We start from the raw sequence: 17,283 nt of genomic DNA on the forward strand, positions 1-17,283 counted from the left end.
TCCCTTTGGGGGTAAATACGCGCCAGCCTCTGCGGGGTGAAGTAGGCCCTATGCAGGAATTTAAATTGTATAAACCTGTCCGAACTCCACTTCTCCCGGGATTTGGTCAAACTAGTGTCATGTTCCACCGTGAGGTAAAGATATAAGGTCGACATGGTTCTCCCCATCACCCTGGAAGTCAGAAGATGTTCAATGGAGTCCGATTCCAGAGTCAGAGGGGCCGGAAACTGAGCCCCAAAGGCGTGCTTCAGTTGCCAATATCTGAACTGGAAAGAAAGTGGAAGCTCATATGTACGTCTCAGTTCTTGGAAAGTCATTAGCCTACCCTGATAAACTATGTGCTTTAAAGTGACGATTCCTCTTTTCGCCCACAGAGAAGGGTCTGGGATACTATTCAGGTGAGGGAGCATGGGGTTGCCCCATAGGGGCATATGTGGGGAGATGTGGTTGGGCTTTCCATAGCTCCTCCTTGTCTCCCGCCAGACCCTCACCGTGGTACGCATCAAGCCCGTCATGGAGGAGCTCGCCCTAAGCCCCCGAAATGGTAGGTTACTCAGAGCTGCATAGGAGCCAAGGATGGCTGCCTCCAGGGTGACCGCCGGGTTTTGTGTGGGCTGGGAGAACCACCACCGAATTGTGACCAAAACGGCCGCCCAGTAGTAGATCTGAAAGTTTGGGAGCGCCAGGCCCACCCCCCGATAGTGGGAGATATAGTAACTGCTTAGCTACCCTGGGGGGTCTCCCAGCCCAGACAAAGGATATCAACAGACTCTCCAGTCTCTGGAAAAAAGTCCTGGGAATGTGGATGGGGGTATTACGAAAGAAGTACAGGTACTTGGGGAGATAGATAATTTTTAACAAATTGACTCTGCCCACTGGGGATAAAGGGAGAGATCGCCATGCCGCGCACCTAGCCCCTAATTGTGTCATGAGTGGCTGTATATTGTCCTCCAGATAGTTCTGAACTCTACCACTGACCTTAATCCCCAGGTATATAAAACTTTCCACTCATTTAAGCTGTGGATGAGGCATGCGAGGGGTCGAGGAGTGGAGTGGGAAAACAACCGGTTTGTCCCAATTGATGCGGATACCTGAGTACTGACCGAATCGATTAATCAGTTTCAGTGCAGTGCCCAAAGAAGACGACGCGTCCACTAAATAAAGCAGAGCATCATCTGCATACAAGGACAGCTTTTCCTCGATGGGCCCTACTTGTATCCCCTTTATCCCAGTATCCGCTCTCAGCAAAATAGCCAAGGGCTCCATCGCAAGGACAAATAAGGCTGGTCAGAGGGGGTGCCCCTGTCTCGTACCCCGTGCCAGCTGAAACTGCCCGGAGAGACAGCCATTGGTACGGATTCTAGCAGAGGGGCTGTGGTACAGCATGCGGATCCAATTCGTAAATCCTGGGCCAAATCTGAATCGCGAGAGCACCTCCCATAGGTAACCCCACTCAACAGAGTCGAAAGCCTTCTCCGCGTCGAGCGAGGCCACTACACTCGTCTCCCCCCGGCCGCTATCTATGTGCGTGAGTAGGCGTCTGATATTAATGTCTGTGCCTCTGCCTGGCATAAAACCTGTTTGGTCACTATGGACAAGGGCCGTGATGACAAAGTTAGTCTGTTGGCCAGGATTTTGGCCAGTATTTTCGCGTCCACATTTAACAGTGATATAGGGCGGTATGACGAACACAAGGTGGGGTCTTTCCCCGGCTTGGGGATCACCACTATGATCGCCTCGCTCATGGTGTCGGGAAGTTTATCAATATGCGACGACGCAGAGAATAGATGGTGGAGTCTTTCAGAGAGCTCCGTAGCGTAGTGCTTATAGAATTCCGCCGGGATTCCGTCCGGTCCCGACGTCTTACCCGCCTGCATAGATTTAAGCGCCTGGAGAATCTCCAGAACCGTGATAGGGGCGTCCAGCCTATTTCGGTACGTTTCCGTGAGGATTGGTATATCTATGTCGGCCAAGTAGGTCGTTAGTTCTTCCTTACTGTAATCCGACCTAGAGGTGTAGAGAGATGTATAAAACTCCGCAAAACAGTTATTAATCCCGTCTGGGGTGTGAAGCAACTGACCGGATTTGTCCCTGATATGTGAAATGCTCAACCCCCCTGCCTGTTCCCTGGAGAGCCAGGCCAGCATCCTCCCCGACCTCTCCCCCTGCTCAAAGATCCGCTGGGACTGAGCTAGCATTCTCTTCTGGGTGAGAGAGGTACGAAGATCAACAGCCTCCCTGGTCAGGATTTGCAGTTGCCAATAATGTTGGGGGTCCCGAGTGCGGACAAAAAGAGCCTCCGCGCAGACCGCCTCTCCCTCAGCTTTTTTTAGCTCTGCTCTACGTTCCCTGCGTATTTTGCCAATGATAGTCTGATAGTGCCCCCTCGTGGTAGCCTTAAAGGCATCCCAGACTACCGTGGCCCCAGCCGAACCTGCATTCTCCTCCCAATAGCTGTTCAATTCGGTCCTAAAATGAGCATCCACAGCGGCATCTGAGATCCAGAACCTGGAAAGCCTCCATAGTCTAACCGCTGGTCCCAGGGAAAGATCCAATGTCAGAAACAGAGGTGCATGGTCCCATATCCCCCTGGGCAATATTTGTATGTCTACGACCCTTGGGAGGACTGGGCTCCGCGCAAAGACCAAGTCAATGCGGGAGAATGTTTTATGGGTGGCAGAGTGACATGTAAATGCCCGAGACCCGGGGTGTCTCCACCTCCAGACATCCGTCGGGGCCATATGTGTCTGCCCAGGCAGCCAGCCCAGGTCCATGGTGTCCCCCCGGAGTCAGTCTATCCATGTCTGGGTCAGGAACTAGATTAAAATCAGTAAGTAATCAATCAGTAATCAATAAGAGCATTATCAGAGGCAAACTCGGCCATCTTGCTAGTGATTTGGTTCAGCACCAGCAATGAGGCCGGCGGGGGCAAGTATAATCCCACAATGGTCCAGGTCATTGAGTAAATTGTCGCATGAATAATGACATACCTGCCGTCCGGGTCCAAGGCCAGATCCAGGAGCCGAAAGGGGAGGGACTTCAATACTAGGACACTTACCCCCCTGGCAAAACTAGAGTGAGTGGAGTGGTAATGGTACCCCACCCAGGGTTTTTTGAGGGAAAGAAGTCTACTGCCGATGAGGTGCGTTTCCTGGAGTACGCATATGTGTGGGTTATAACTTTGAAGAAATTGGAACACAAGGGATCGCTTAACCGGGGAGTTCAATCCCCTGGTGTTCCAGGATACAATGTTAAGTGTAGACATGGATTCTGGGGGCAGTGGAAGGATCAGGATCATTGTGGAACCCTGCTCCCGGATTGGACCGCTGGACCCGGGACATACATATCCGAGGACAATGCAACACTGAAATATCAATATTTTTAGTAAACAAGTACAACAAAACTAAACAGAGAACAAACAGATAACCCCAATAACCATACATGAAAAAAGAAAAAGGGAAACAAAAGTCCCTGGCCCCGTTAGGGGAACAGTCCCCACTCCCCACCCCACCCAACCCCCTTAAACTGAGGAGGGTATTCATCCCAAAGTGTATCAGCTCGCCTGCTGCAACTGGGGGTCCGTGCAGGAGGCAAGTTCCACCCCCCCAGACATCCTGGGGGGGTTTAGGTAACCAAGTGAGCGGCTCACTAGGCGTGAGGCAACCGCCTGCTCTATGAAGGAGGCTGACAGGGACATGGATCTGGGAGGATAAAGAAAAATTGCAGTTTGTCCCATCAGTGAAAATGATCCAAAAAGGGGAAGAAGGAACATATGGTATGAGCCCCCATGCTCCAGGAGGGAGCAGGAAAGGGCAAAGAGGAGCGGCATGTCACAGCCTTCTCCCGACCGTATCTCAGGTCAGGGGTATCAACTTGAACTCCCGCTACCGGGGAGGTTGCTGCCAGCATTAGAGGTGAGCCCACCATCGGTGCAAACAGGGCACAACAGGTGCAACAAAGGCCGTGGGCATCCCAACAGTAGAATGGGTTGTAAACAATTCCGAAGAGGTAGTTAGTCGATCAGCGGGCTGGCGCCAGCGAATCAATCCAGGCGGATGCCTCTCCGGGGGTGTTAAAGAAGCGGGTCGTCTCTCCATCCGGGCCAGAAAAAGAACACTATAGCGGATGTAACGTGCTCTCAAAGCCGCTTTCACGTAATCAAAGGATTTCCTTGGGGCGTGGTCTCGGCATGCAGCGGTGAGGACGCACTGTCCCTAAGCTCCGGCGCTGACCCCGGTATTTTAGCACTTATTCGCCGCATGAACTACTCCACATGCCTGGGATCGATGGGTAGGAGAACCGGCAAGTCCCTGTCGAAGAAGGGCGCGCCCGAGGGATCGATCAAACGGTTCCTGGCGGAGCCTGATGAGGTGGGGGACATGGATGGCCTAGGCCGCTCTCTGCTTACCACGAGCGCGGCCGCAGGCCCCCCCCCCCGCCTGAACGCAGATCTCAATCCCCGGCCTTGTCGGCGGGTTCTGACGGGGAAGAGAGTGAGACAAGACGATCGGAAGTGGCAGCGCTGGTGAGCGGACTTCCTACTAAGTCTGAACGGGCATCGATGCTCTTGGGGCTAGAGAAATCCATCAAGAGAGAAGTGTCCGCTGTCCGTTCGGATCTCGCGCAAGTTTTGGACCGCGTAGAGGAGACCGAGCAGAGGCTGGACAGGCATGCTACCGCCATTAGGTCTCTGCAAGCAACTACCCGCTCTCTCGCTATCGCTTATCGGTCTTCCCTCTATAAGATCGAGGACCAGAGAACCGTAACAGACGGAACAACATCCGGATCCGGGGGCTCCCGGAGGCGACCGGGGACGAGGACCTCCTCCCAATGGTAAGAGGCATCTTTAAGGGCCTATTGGGGAATGCGGCTGACCATCCTTTCAAAATTGACCAAGTTCACAGGGCCCTCCGCCCTCGTAACCTGGCGGCGGAGACTCCGCGTGATGTGATCTGCAGAGTACACTATTTTGAAGAGAAGGAACGCATCATGAAAAAACTCAAGGGGACCCCAGTCCTGGACTTTGATGGGGCGTCACTCTCTTTTTTTCCTGATTTGGCCAGGGAGACTCTGGAGAGACGCAGGGCCCTGCGTCCCCTAACTGAGAAACTGCGCTTGTCCTCCATCAACTACCGGTGGAGTTTCCCTGCCGCCCTGATCGCACACAGAGATGGGAAGACGGCGGTTCTGCGGTTCCCAGAAGATCTGGAAAAATTCTGCATGGATGTGAGCATATCCCCGCCGGATTTACCGGGTTGGCAGGAAGGCATCCCACCCCTACCGAATAATCCTGAGGAGCCATGGCAGAGAGTGTCCCGCAAGCAACGCGTCCCCTCTTTTAGCCCAGCTAATATGCATGCATAGATGGCACGTCTGATGGCGCTCTTCTGTCCAGTATTCCGCACTGATGGCGCGGCTTCCCTGGTCCCGCAAGTATAACAAGTTGTTTATGTTACCTTTCATTTTTATTTCTGTTTTGGTGTTTAACGTCATACTCTCTCAGCTGCCTACGGGGTGTCTAATTTAATGGGAACGAAGTGTTGGAGTGCCTACGGGTGGTCCTGCACCGGGGACACTTGGGACATGCCTCTGACTGTCTCTACCTCATGACACTTGGATCCCCTATTGTGAACGTTGGTGGCTGGTGTTCTCGGTTCTTGTGTTTCCCTAAGTGTACATGAACTCTGTGCTATTTCTTTCATTTATGTGTTATTATATAATTTGTAATTTGGGGTTGGAGCCGGAGCTGCGGCCTGCGACTTCTGTTTTAGACGGTTGCGGGTTGCTGCTGCCTGGCCACATGTGTTTTCCCTCCGGGGGGCGTTGGGCGGATCTTGGCCCCCGGGCTCCGGCCGTTTCGATGGCTGGGGCTCCGGGGGGGGGGCCCGGTCAATTGCTCCTTTACTGCACTGCAATCTGCTGTGTGCGCATGCCGCGGTAGACCCAATTGGGTCTGGGTTGTGTGTGCTGCAGGGGTTGCGGGTCATAACCTGTAATACTTACCTTCTCACTACTCTCCTTCTCTTTCCTCTCCTTTTCACACTTTTTCTTTCATCCCCCTGCCCTTTACTTCCCCTACCTCTGGTCCTGTTTCCTGGTAACGGGCTGTATTTGGAGTTCTCTGACGGATCCCCATGGCCGCGGTGGAATTGTTATCGTTAAACATGAGGTGCCTCCATGCCCCTGGTAAACGTCATAGCCTATACCGGGAACTGGGTCGCCTGCGGGGGGACATTGTCTTCTTGCAGGAGACCCATCTTACCCACACCACTTCGGTGAAATTATTCTCCCCGCAATACCCAGTCTGGTATTATAGTCTCTCTGATGTGCATAAGGCAAAGGGTGTGGCCATTGGGTTCCGTGGAGGTACCCCTTTTAACATGCTAGAGATGTTGAGTGACCCTCACGGACGCTTTCTGTTCCTCAGGGGCAGCCTGGGCGGGATGCCATGTACGTTGGCGACCCTCTATGCTCCTAATCGAGATCAGGCCCCTTTTATTGCCACTACGCTTGCGAAATTGAGGGACTTTGCTAGTGGATGTGTTATCCTGGCTGGAGACTTTAACGACCCCTTGGAACCAGTGTTTGATACATCCGTGGGCAGGTCTTCGGTTCCTCGTAAGCGTCTTGCATACATTCGTAAACGCTTGTGTGACACCCAGTTAATGGACGCATGGAGGATAATGAGACTATACGTATTACTCGAGCGCCCACCAATCCTATTCCAGGATTGATTTTTTTCTCTTGATCACCACCACCTTTCCCTATTGACAAATTCAGTAATTGCTTCATCAACCATATCTGATCATGCCCCCATTTTGCTTACCATTAATATCTCTTCGTTGCCCCGAAAACCAGCCAATTGGAAATTAAATGAGAACCTTATTAGTGAGGAGGCAGACAAAATACACATGCAAGAGGAACTAAATCAGTATTTCAAAGATAATACCCACCCAGACATTTCCCCAGGAGTACTGTGGGAAGCCCATAAGGCCCATATGCAAGGTAAATTCATGGAGTTGGGCTCCAGAAGGAAAAAGGAATTTGCGCAGCAACAATCTAAACTATTGTTAGAAATTAGCGCCCTTGAGTCACAACACAAGGCCAGTCTCGCTCAAGCCACACTACATAACCTAACAATGAAGAGGGAGGAGTTGAAGGCCATGTACCATGAGCAATGGAAACGGGAAGGCCGTAGGGTGTCACAAAAATTCCATGAATGGGGTAATAAACCGGGGAGGCTTTTGGCTCATTCCCTACAACAGGCAAAAACCAGGGCTTTCATTGATAAAATTAAGACAGCTTCTGACGCTCTCACGCATGAGACCACAACTATAGCCAAGGAATTTCATGCTTTTTACCAACGCCTATACCATGTCCCTCACGCTGTGCCGGACTTGGTGGTTAGGAGAACTCTGATCCAAGAATATCTACAGCAGGCCAACTTGCCCAAACTGAACTCTGACGCCCTCGCCTCATTGGACGGAGAGTTTTCTGTCCAGGAGTTCAAAGTAGCACTGAAGGCTATGGCGAGTGGCAAGGCCCCTGGACCGGATGGCTTTACGGCCTTTTACTATAAGGCCTTTGCGGACACCCTGCTGCCGCGCCTCACCTCTTATGCTAACACGATCTCACAGGGGGGGACACCCCGTCCGGAGACGCTGTATGCACATATCTCGGTGATTCCTAAGTCAGGGAAGGACCCTAGTTTATGCGGGAGTTATTGACCTCTATCTCTCTTGAATCTAGACGCTAAACTGTATGCCAAAGGTATAGCAAACAGGCTTCTACCCCTACTTCCACGCTGGGTTTCCAGTGATCAGACTGGGTTTATCCCGGGTAGGGAGGTATGCGACAATGCTCTCCGCACCCTGTCCCTGATGGCTTGTGCTAGGGGGTCCGCCCAGCCCACCCTGTTACTTTCTACAGACGCGGAAAAGGCGTTTGACAGGGTGGACTGGGAGTATCTCATGGCGACCCTGTCTCACTTGGGAATCAGCCAAACTTTTCTATCTCACATTTCAGCACTATACCATTCCCCTACAGCTCAAATTCGTGTTAATGGTACCCTAAGTGAATCATTTACACTCTATAATGGTACACGTCAGGGCTGCCCCCTCTCGCTCTATCCCTGGAACCCTTCCTCTCTACAGTTAGACACAATCCAAACATCCATGGGATCACTGTTGGTGATCGAGAACACAAATACGCTGCTTATGCGGATGATATTCTGTTCTACATACAACAACCCCTGATTTCCCTTCCCAATCTGATGTCTGCCTTCTCACAATTCGGTCTCATATCTAATTTTAAAATGAACATGTCCAAATCGGAGATTCTTAACATCTCTATCCCCGGGGAAACTGTGGTTCGTCTTAGAGACTCCTTCCCTTTTAGCTGGCAAACACACAAAATGAAATATTTAGGCATCTACCTCACACCTAAACCCCAGACTCTATTTCGCGTTAACTATATACCCCTTCTTAATGCAATTCGAATGGACTTACAAAGATGGTCCCAAGTCGCACATTCGTGGTTAGGGAAAATTAGTGTGATTAAGATGAATATCCTACCCCGGATTCTGTTTTTATTCCAGATGATTCCAGTGGGTATTCCAGCTAGTTTTTTAACGCTGAGGCCGCGTACACACGCGGGGACTGTTCGCTCAAATTCCGAAAAACTGTCCGCTGAAACTTGGTTTGAGCGGACAGTCCGCCCGTGTGTAGGCTTGTTTGTCAAACTAAGTCTCGCGCATGCTCAGAAAGAATTTACACGCCGAAGGTTGCATTGCAGTGTATAGGACGTCGTTTTCTAGTCCCGTCGTATGTGCCGTTCACGTCATCGCGCGCGGTTTCAGCGGACTGTTCGTTCGTCGTGTGTGGGCAAGTCCGTCCATGCTAATTTTGAGCGGACTGTCCGCTGAAACTGTTTGACGGACAAAGTTGAGCGAACAGTCCCCGCGTGTGTACGCGGCCTCATAGATTCACTGATCTGCAGATATGTTTGGAACAGAAAGCGTCCGAGACTGTCCCGAGGCCTTCTAACCAGACCTAAACGGCTGGGGGGCCTGGCTTTACCTAACGTGAAACTTTACTTTTTAGCCGTTGTTTTCAACAGGATATCAGACTGGAAATATCACAAACATTCTAAACTATGGGTTGCCCTTGAATTGGCGCTCAGTGGCACGGACCTCTACACCCAAGTGTGGATTCCCAGGAAACATAGGTCGTTAGCACCTAGCTCCTCTCCTCTCACCTATTCTACTCTACAGATCTGGGACTCGATATGTAAACAGCACAAGTGGTTATATCACTCTCCCATTATGCCTCTGACGGGTCATAATTACTTCCCACCAGGAAACATTGACCCCAGAATTCATTCCTGGAATCTGGGTAATACACCCCTGCTACACCACGTCACCAACCAACCAGGCAACGCTCATGGATCACTGGACCTACCATCAACTGGCTGCCTTTGTACACTCCCTGCTGAAACCATTGCGCTCACTGGCTGATTTAACACCGATTGAATCGGCCTTCATGGAGGACCAGCCGGTGGAGAGGCCTTTACCGCCCAGAGCCCGTTTGCAATTGCTTGCCAGACCAAAGGACAAGGGGGGTCTGGGTCTCCCAGATCTGAGACAATACTACAGAGCGACTCTGCTAGCGAGAGTCGTTGATTGGCATTGTAATGGCCCACACAAGCAGTGGGTGGAGATGGAGATTGAGGATGGATCCATTCCCCTATTGACCTCCCCGTGGCTACTGTCCTCCCTACCAAAAGACCTCAGAAATCACCCTGTAGTGGGAGCTACATTGGCTGTTGTGCGGAGGTTGTTCCGCTGTACACATATTGCTCCCCTGCCGTCACCAATGACTCCGGTTATAGGTAACCCAGACTTCCCACCGGGATTTACCAACAAGAAACTGCGACAGTTGACAGTGGTGGGGAAACAGCGTCTGGGAGAGGTGTGGCCCTCGGGAGGGCTCCCGACCACGCAAACTGTCGCCGAGCTTTCTGACCCTCCGCTTGACTTGTTTAGTGCTTATCAACTTCGTCACTTTCTTCTGGCCATACAAAGGGCCCCCTACACTCCTAGAGTCCTGACATCCTATGAATCCATCTGTCACAAAAGGGAACCTGTGCGACACACCCTCTCCCTCCTGTACAACCTATTGAGTAGTCAGGAGGAGCAGTCGACCCCACCATTTATCCACAAATGGGAGAGGGACTTAGGCATCACATTTACCCCACAACAGATAGGGAAGATCCTTACCTTAGTACATAAAGCTTCCATCGCAAACCAATATCAAGAATCAGGATACAAGATAGTCTCATGCTGGTATAGAGTCCCATACCTTCTGAATAAAATGAATAGATCGATCCCGGATGTTTGTTGGAGGTGCAATTCAGATACGGGGACCATGGGACACCTTTTCTGGGCATGCCCGGCCTTGAGGAACTTTTCGGTTCCCAGCAGCGTGCCGTCTACACTTGACCGAACAGCCTGTTCAAAAATACAAAATAACCCTTACGATGCAACTCCTGAACGCCACCCGGGCCTGCATTCCCGCACTGTGGAGGCAGCCTCAGCCCCCATCCAAGGTGCTGTGGTATTTCAAAGTCAATCATATTCTCCGGATAGAAGAATTGACCGCCACCCTTCACAACACTGAAGAGGCATTTAGTGTTACATGGAGGCCCTGGAGGTATTTTACTGGTACTCGAGACTACATTCGGGAGGTGAGCAGTGCCCCTGTCCCAGAAAATGACTGAACATCTAACGTTTACCTACGTAGGCCATGTCTGCCCTGGGTGGCATTCCCCCCCCCCTCCCTTTTTGTCTTTATTTTTATTTTTTTCCCCGCCGCCACCCCCCCTACTCTCTCTCTCCATCTTTGCACTCTCTTCTCCCCCCGTCCTCCCTTTTGACTATGCCTTGTCTCCTTACTAGCCTTCAAGGCCCAGAAGAACCCCAGGGTTCTGGACACGACTGGCCCATCTTTTACTCTGGTTCACATAGGTCATGATAAGCTGGCTCGCTGTGGTCCCAGTTGTTCTCCATGATTACATTTGTCCGAACGGAGCTGCACTAGTTATACTGTACTACATGTCGGAGGTGGGGTTTCTCTCTTTTCTGCATGAAACTGTAGGACTCCCCTCTGAGAACCCAGAGTTATTTGGCTGCCTATTTTTTGTTACCATGTAATTGTGACCCTGGGTCATGCTGTATGGCTGACTGTTATATTTATGTTGTTCTACTTATACTTAATAAAAGAATAAAAATAAATAAATAAATAAATAAGTCAATGCCAACAACTTAAAACTAAAGCCTATGGCATCGAGAAATCCCAGGTGGTCTCCCATCCAGGTACTAACCAGGTCCCAACCCTGCTTAGCCTCTGAGATCAAATGAGATTGGGCTCTTTCAGGGTGATGCGGCCATAGTAGATTTTTTCAGGCACGCTCAACCCTCTTGACAAACGCCAAGATGGTCACCTTGGGAAACAAACAAAAAAAACAAGTCAACGCCAACAACATAAAAAAAAGCCCGCAGCATCTGGAAAACCCAGGCGGTCTCCCATCCAGGTACAAACCAGGCCCAACCCTGCTTAGCTTCTGAGACCAAACGAGATTGGGCGCTTTCAGGGTGTTGTGCCCGTAAGCAATTTCTTTGTGCACTCTCAACCCTCTTGACAAATGCCAAGATGATCACCTTGGGAAACAAGCGGAAAAAAAAAACATGTCAACGCCAACAGTTACTAATCAATCCCGACAATGCTTAGCCTCCGAGATCAGACAAGATCAGGCACTTTCAAGGTGATGGAGCCATAGGCGATCTCTTCGGGCACTCTCAACCATCTTGACAAACGCCAACATGGTCATCTTGGGAAACAAGTGAAAAAAACCAAGTCATTGCCAACATTGGAGGCTAACAGGGTTGGGCAATCAGTTTCCTTGCCTGAAATAGGCATCTCAGAACTGCCATCTGGCTGCTTCCCGGGTTTCCGACTCCTTCAACTAATCCCAGGAGACAATACTTCACCTCCATCCTGGTGGAGGTTCCAAACACCCGATCAATGGTTCCTGTCACCTCCGTCCAGTAGCGGATCAACTTCGGGTATCTCCAAAACATGTGCATCATGTCTCCCCCCATGTTCCCGCACCGGGGGCAACTTGCGTCCGGCCGTTTGGCCAAATTGAAAAAGTTTACGAGGAGCATAATAGGTTCTATATAATAAGAACAGATGTGACATCCTCTGTGAGGAGAGCCACAATTCACCACAGGCAGGATTCCTGTGGCCAATTATAGCTCAGGGGGGTTTAGTACACACCCCACACTATATAAGGCCGCCAGCGCGGCGGCCTTGCATAGTGTGTTGCGGTGGTCAGGGAAAGAGGACGATAGGCAGGGACAGTGTCTTTACTGCTTGGGAACCTAGCACTATTACAGTGGGTGTTATGTGCCTCCTGCACAGTACACACCTGAAACTTCCCTTTATTACTGGTGTTCAATTTCTGCAATACACGCATCTGCAGTGCAGAAGTTAGAGTGGGTGTTGTGTGCCTCCTACACAGTATACACCTTATTGCTGGTGTTCTGTTTCTGTAGTACAGGAACCTAGCACTGTTACAGTGCTAGGGTGTACAGAGAAGCTGGTATATATAGAAGACTACAGCATACAGAAGAAAGGCTAGTGAATACAGAATACAGACTCGTGTATGCAGATAAGCTTGAGTATACAGAGATGCTAGAGTAAACAGTGAGGCTGGGGTACACAGAGAGGCTAGTGTAAAGAGAGGCTAGTATATACAAAGATGTTAGTGTATATAGAGAGGTTAGTGTATAGAGAGAGTCGAGTGTATACAGATAGGACAGTGCATATAGAGAGACTAGTGTATACAGAAGACAGGCTTGGGTATACATCCAAGCTGAAAGTGTATACAGAAGACTGGGTAGTGTATACAGAGAATCTAGTGGGTACAGAAGACAGGCTGGTGTATTCTAGCTAGTTTTTACAGTCTGGTGTATACAGAAGACAGGCTGTGGTATACAGAGGGTTTAGTGTATTCAGAGAGTCTAGTGTATACAGTTGGCGAGTGTATACATAAGACTGACTAGTTTACACAGTGTTTACAGAGATGCAAGGGTGTACAGCGAAGCTGGTATATATAGAAGACTACAGCATACAGAAGAAAGGCTAGTGAATACAGAATACAGACTTGTGTATGTAAATAGGCTTGAGTATACAGAGATGCTAGAGTAAACAGTGAGGCTTGGGTACACAGACAGGCTAGTTTAAAGAGAGGCTAGTATATACAAAGATGTTAGTGTATATCGAGAGGTTAGTGTATAGAGAGGGTAGAGTGTATACAGAAAGGACAGTGCATATAGAGAAACTAGTGTATACAGAAGACAGGCTTGGGTATACATCAAAGCTGACAGTGTATACAGAAGACTGGGTAGTGCATACAGATAGTCTAGTGGGTAAAGAAGACAGGCTGGTGTATTCTAGCTAGTTTTTACAGTCCAGTGTATACAGAAGACAGGCTGTGTTACTCAGAGATTTAGTGTATTCAGAGAGTCTAGTGTATACAGTTGGCGAGTGTATACATAAGACTGGCTAGTTTACACAGTGTTTACAGAGATGCAAAGGTTTACAGAGAAGCTAGTATATATAGAAGACTACAGCATACAGAAGAAAGGCTAGTGAATACAGAATAAAGGCTGGCTTTTGCGGAGAGGCTAGTTTTTTGCAGAACACTATCTAGGGTATACAGAGAGGCTAGATTATACAGAGAGGCTAGTGCATAGAGTGAAGCTATTGTATATAGAAGCCTGGTTAGTGTATACAGAGAAGCTAGTGTGTACAGAAGAAAGGCTAGACAGGCTATAAAGAGAGATAAGTGTTTACAGAAGACAGTTTGGGGTATACAGAGATGCTAGTTTTTACAGAGAGCCTAATGTATACAGAAGAGAGGCTAGGGCATACAGAAGACAGAAGACGGGCTAGTGTATTCAGACCTAGGCAAGGGTTTATCGAAGACAGGCTATTGTATGCAGAAGACCGGCTAGTGTAAACATGCTGTTGTATATAGAGAGGCTAGTGAATTTAGAGGGTAGGCTAAGTGATAACAGAAGACATTCTGGGCTATACAGAGACATTTCATTAATTTCATCTAGTTCACATCTCTAATGGAGTTTGTCTCATTGCCATGTTATGTCTTTTCATTCTTATGCTAAATATAGATTATACTCACTACACGATTTTAATCATCCACATCAAGCATGCAATAAAACTATCATACATCAAAATGAATCATGTACTCTTTTGCTCTATTTTGCATATTTGTAATTCTCCACATCAACTGTCACATTGAGTATGTGACAGTCCTGACACACCATCCTGACTTATTTTGCTTTATTTCTTTTTACTACTTCAAAATCCGGTTAAATCTATTCACTTCGATGAGTTATACCGCTAATTGTACGGTAATGCAAAATGTTCACAAAACCATTCATTTGCTACTAGACATGCTGCACATACTAAGAGTAATGTAACTATCGCTCGCTAACGATGTAAACAGTTTTATTTCTTTTCTGACATTAACCGAGTATCTCTGACATTAACTGAGTATCTCTCTGCACTATGATCTTAATAATAATAATAATAATAATAGGATTGTGTAATGCAAAGATCAACTAGTCTAATATAAGCTTTCTCATTGGTACCGGCATATCCTTTAAATTTAGACAATGCCATTTAAATGTCCTATTTGTCGCCTATATTATACAACTCTCTGAAAAGCATATATGTAGACAATTAAACTAGTCTTACATCTTAATAAAACAGTTTTTTTGCTCAACCAGTATCTCAGAACATAAGCAAATAAACGTTTCCACTGTTTGACTCTTTTTCTGTATTACCTATTTTTCTCCACCTTAACTGTCACAGTTAAAACACAGTGACAAAACATTTCTTTTTACCGCAGCAAAATGTGAGAAAAGCAGTGTAAGTCGTCTTTCTGCCATATGCTTCAGAAAATTAATGTACCGCTTTTAAATCCATATCAATTCCACAGAACCGTGAACCGTCTTACAATTTTAACATTTATTGATAGCAATTACTGATATTACATTATGACTATACCAGTGGGAAATTAATCATAATCTCAGAGTTATTTTTCTATTTAATTTGCAACCATCGAATCTCATTGCTATTCCGACATTCTGCCTTAATGAGGATATTACTTTGCAACTATCCCTTGATCCCTATATATACTGCTTCAATATTTTCCTAATTTGTTTGCTATAGTTATTATTATTATATTATAGAGATAACTATCTCTAAATCATTGTAAACCTAACCATGGTTATAATGTCTACAGCTAATTTTATGTTAAAGCAAAATTCACACAAAACCATCTTTTTAAAACCTTTACAACATTAAGAGTAATGCAACTATCTCTCGCTACCTCTATGCAATAGTATTCTCTTTCCAGTGGAAACGGAAAACAGTCAGTGAAAGCCATCTTCGTGCGTAACAAAATTATTGGAACGATTTACACGTTGGAATTTTCAAGCTACGTCAATTTACTCTTAAATAATGTAAACCCTTTAGCTGCTTAGCTCACACTTTGCTATATGTAGCCGCGTTAACTGTATTAATGGTTACATGTAAATAACCAATGGGGATTGACATTTCATGTCAATCTCACATCTCTAATGCAATTTGTCTCTTTGCCATGTCATACTTTGCCAGTTATTATACTTTCTCATCCTTAAAGACACGTAAGGATCCTGAAGAACGATAGAAACCTCGTCACGTCGTTGCTGATATTTCATGTTTACAACAATCATCTCATCTAATTGCTATTCCGACATTCTGCCTTGGTATTACTTTGCAACGCTCTATTGAAGAATGTAAAGGTAAGCTAGATATTTTGTGTATTACCACTTAAACTCGACTTGTATATACTGTCTCAATATTATCCGTTCTAATTTTGCTAAATTAGATTGTAGAGTTTGCTATGTCTAAATCCAGTTTACCTACTCACCTTTATTACGTATACTGCTAATTTTAGGATAATACAAAACCATCTTATTGCTTCTTTACACGCTGCACATATTAAGAGTAATGCAATGCTTCCGTGAACAGTTTAAATTGCTCTTCTCACATTTAGCTGGTTCTCTCTGCTATAGGAAACTGAATTTGTACTACAACGATCACTCATCTAATATCAGTCCACTCAGTGCTACCGGGATAACTTTTACATTTAGAGTAATGAAATGATTTCTCAGTCATTTTGAAGCTACTGCAACTAACGCTTTCGATCTCTTTTCAACTGCAATACTTAATCTTTGCTATTGCAGAATATTTAGCTGCTTAGCTCACACTTTGCTGTACGTAGCCGTGTTAACAGTATTAATACCTGCAAGTAACCAATGGGGATTGACATTTCATCTCTAATTCATTTTCACATTTCTAATGCAGTTTGTCTTTTTGCCATGTCATCCTCTGCCAGTTATTATCTTTTCTCATCCTTATGCTATATTTGGGGTATACTCACTACATGATTAAAGAGACGTAATGAACCCGATTGACACACGTCATTGCTATTATTTCGTGTATTTCCACTTAAACCCAACCTGTATATACTGTCTCAATATTAATCGGAGTTATTTTGCTATATTTATTATTAGAATAAACAGATTACTATCTCTAAATCCTGGTAAACCAACTCACACAAAACCATCTTATTTCTACCTTACACGCAGCACATATTAAGATATTAACATTTAGCCGGTATCTCTCTGCAATAGTAAACGAAATGTGTAGATCACTCATCTAATATCGTCTCAGCGCTACCGCAACAACTTTTAAATTTAGAGTAATGCAACGATTTCTCAGTTTTATGAAGCTACTACAACTAATGCGTTGGTTTTCTTTCCTGTTAAATTACGCTCTGCAATATTAAGCCATGTAAAATGTCCTATTGGTCTCTAACAATGCTATTTATAATAATACACAACTTTTAAAAGCAATATCGTCTCACTGCAATACTTACACTCTGCATAATAAATATGAATAATGCGAATAATGCTAATAATAAAGTCGTCTAAAACTCGGCTATAAGTAGAGAATATATTTATCAAAATAAACCATGTACTGCCAAACCAATAACGGCCAATTACTTAACGTCTATCAGTCAATGACTTAACAAAATAAACTTAGCACTCTTTTGCTCTATTTTGTATATTTGTAGTTCTCCACATTAACT

Source organism: Lithobates pipiens, unplaced genomic scaffold, assembly GCF_037356315.1.
Source record: "Lithobates pipiens isolate NorthernLeopardFrog02 unplaced genomic scaffold, aLitPip1_a1.2 Scaffold_30, whole genome shotgun sequence".
NCBI classification, from domain to species: Eukaryota; Metazoa; Chordata; class Amphibia; order Anura; family Ranidae; genus Lithobates; species Lithobates pipiens.